Below are 3,492 nucleotides of genomic sequence, written 5' to 3'. Positions count from 1 at the left end.
TTTTTTTTTTTTTAAAAAAGACAGAGGCACAGCGAGAGAGGGGAACACAAGCAGGGGAAGTGGGAGAGGGAGAAGCAGGCTCCGATACGGGGCTCCATGCGGGGCTCGATCACAGGACCCTGAGATCACGATCTGAGCCGAAGGCAGACGCTTAACTACGGAGCCACCCAGAGTCGTCCTTTTTAAAACAGAACAATAAATAAATAAATAAATAAATAAATTAATTAAATAATTAATTAAAAAAAAAACCTGATCAAACCCCACCGACAGTTCCCACCTTATTCAGAGTACACTGCAAATGCCTTACATGGACTTTGAGGCTCTATGCGTTCTGATCCCTGACAAACTCCCCAACCTCCTCTGCTGCTCTTCTCCCTTTTACACTCTTCTGGTCACACGGCCACTACTAGGCTGTTCTTCAGATATTCCAAGTATCCTCCTACTTCCTGCCTTGTCCCCGTGGTACCCTGTGGCTGAAAATCTCTTCTCCCAAATAGTCACTTGGCTTGTTTTCTCGCTTTGTCCACGTTTCTGCTCCAGCGCCACCTTATCAGAGGGGCCTTTCTTTTCATTAAAAAGATATTTTTTATTTTTAAAATTTTATCTATTAATTTTATTTTTATTTTAAAAATATTTTAAATGTTTATTAATTTTTATTTTAAAAATTTTTTTATTTTTAAGATTTTGTTTATTTTAGAGAGATAGAGCATGAGCAGGGGGAGGGGCAGAGGGAGAAGACTCTCAGCTGAGCCTGACATGGGGCTCAATCCCAGGGTCCTGAGATCATGATCTGAGCTGAAGGCAGTTGCTTAACGGACTGAGACACCCAGGCGCCCCTAATTTTTATTTTTTAATTAAAAAAATTCTTAGAGGGGCCTTAGGAATTCTTAACAATCCTATCTAAGATAGCAAGTCTTGGGGAGCCTGGCTGGCTCAGTTGGTTGAGCATGCCACTCTTGAACTTGGGGTTGTGAGTTCAAGCCCCACCTTGGGGGTAGAGTGTACTTAAAAATAATAATAATAAATTATCAAAGAAAACCTCCATTGTCTTTAAAAAATATCAAGTCTCCCCCATACTCCTTTTTTTTTTAAAGATTTTATTTATTTAATTGACACAGAGAGAGACAGAGAGAGACAGAGAGAGAGGGAACACAAGCAGGGGAAGTGGGAGAGGGAGAAGCAGGCTTCCCGCCGAGCAGGGAGCCCGATGCGGGGCTCGATCCCAGGACCCTGGGATCATGACCTGAGCCGAAGGCAGTTGCCTAACCAACTGAGCCACCCAGGCGCCCCTCCCCCATGCTCCTTGTCTTCCTTTTTCTGCTCTATTTTTCTCAACAGCACTAATCTCCACTTCACATGTGGTCAGGAACTGTACAGCCTCGGAGATTGTACAGTATTTACAAACTAATAAACTGTTACTGTTTATTACTGTTTAGTAATAGTGTGTTACTGTTTCATGGATGAAACTCCTGAGTAAGAGACAAAGGATTTTGTCTAGCTTGTTTCCTATTACTCATGGTAAAAACAGTAGCAGGGACTTTACATGTGTTTGTGTCAGTACCCCATGTCCCCCGAGCCCTGCAAAGGACCCACCATGGAGCCCTATAGAACTCATGGATGGCAGTATAGAAGAGGAACGCAGGGATTAGAGATTCACTGCTTTTTTTTTTTAAGATTTTTATTTATTTTTCAACAGAGAGAGAGACAGCGAGAGAGGGCACACAAGCAGGGAGAGTGGGAGACGAGAAGCAGGCCTCCCGCTGAGCAGGGAGCCCGATGCGGGGCTGGATCCCAGGACCCCGGGATCATGACCTGAGCCGAAGGCAGACGCCCAACGACTGAGCCACCCAGGCGCCCGGAGATTCGCCGCTTTAATAGCAAGTGGTAGGCATACCTGTTCTTTGTTGGGGTGGGGGGAGATGTCACCTCCTCCCTCACGGTTGCTTGCTGCAAACACAACCCTGAGAAATAGTCTGGGTAGAGAGCTTTGAGGGCCTTGCTCTCTTGGCATTCCCAGCAGGAACCCGCAGGGATGTGCAGGGCCCATGGCCCATTGCTTCTCCCAACAGTTATATGATTCCTTGCTCATTGTCTGTCTCTCCAGCTACAACATAAGACACAGGAGAGCAGAGACTTTGTCATTTTGTATGTGCAGCTCTTTAAAAAGTGCCTGGCCCATGGTAGTTGCTCAGTAATTATTTGTTGAATGAATGGATTGATTTACATCCATTGATTAATTCTCAGCAGGGATTCTTTCATCATTTCCTAGGGCAGACCCTTCGTCCCACCTTGAGAATACAGATGAATCAGACATTGTGTATCAACTCTGGAGTGGGGGAGCCAAATCCTGATCACACAGTGTGTCCATGCTGTGATGTCAGGGAGGGCAGAGGCATGCTCCCTGTCTAACCTACATCCTTCTCACTGCAGACCAAACTGTATCTTGCTTAGAAAGAGCTGGAAGTACATGGCTTCGTGGAGTTCTTGCCCCATCACAGACGGGCTTGGATTCCTCCTGCCAGGGGTATGGAGGGGACTCCCCCAAAGTCCGATGGTAATGAGTACTCTGAACATAAAGTAAGGCGACCTGGGGGATAGAGACAGACAGGAAGAAGCTACTTTAGGTCAGGGGAGAACTCTGTAAGCAGGTGATGTTTGAGCAGATGCCTGAATTCAGCGAGAGAGGAGCCAGTTAAGTATATTGAAGAGGTTTCAGGCAGAAGGAGCAGCAAATGCTAAGAGCCTGAAGGGGAGTATCCCCGAGGCTTCTGAGGAGCAATGAGGAGGCCAGGGGCTGAAACAGATGGCGTGAGGTGAAAGTGGGGAGAGAGGAGGCTGCAGAGGTGACTGACTCTGGCCCCAGTAGCACTTTCTAGAAGGGGCTGGGCTGAGACCCATTCAATCAGCATATGTTGAGTGCCTGCTTCGGGCCAGGCCAGAGGTGCCATCCCTGCTCAGTGGCAGATGGACAGATTACAACAACCACAGCCGCACAGTTGGTGAGAGCCACCCCAGGAAGCAGGGGGAGCCCAAATGCATGAAGTGTCCCTGGGGAGCCACCACTACACTTGGCTGGGGAGGTGACTGTTGGCCTAGAAGTGAAAGTGAGTTGGTGCTTGTCACCTGGGCAGTGCAATAGAAAAGAGCTGTGTGTGGGATCCGTACTGCGATGAAGAGTGGGCATGGGCAGGAAGACCAGACCCAGGCCTGGAGATTCTTATATCAAGAACACCCGGGCAGGGCCATCAGATACCATCTGGGATAGTGTTTTTCAAATTGGCTTCTGTGGAGCTCTGGGGAGATGCTTCAGGGATATACTGTAAGGGACAAGGGGAAGCTGCATGGGTAGTGTCCAGAAACCCCACCCCATTATTTAACAGAAGCAGCTCAGGCTTTACCTCTATTATATATTGAGCTTCCCAAATGTGTGTGAATAAAGAATCATGTGGCTAAAACAATATCTAAAGGCCATTGATCATATTTTTTTCCGCT

Source organism: Callorhinus ursinus, unplaced genomic scaffold (genome assembly GCF_003265705.2).
Source record: "Callorhinus ursinus isolate GAN/ISIS: 27379988/994484 unplaced genomic scaffold, GSC_fseal_2.0 scaffold48, whole genome shotgun sequence".
Lineage (NCBI taxonomy): Eukaryota > Metazoa > Chordata > Mammalia > Carnivora > Otariidae > Callorhinus > Callorhinus ursinus.
Note: the sequence above shows the minus strand (reverse complement) of the source record.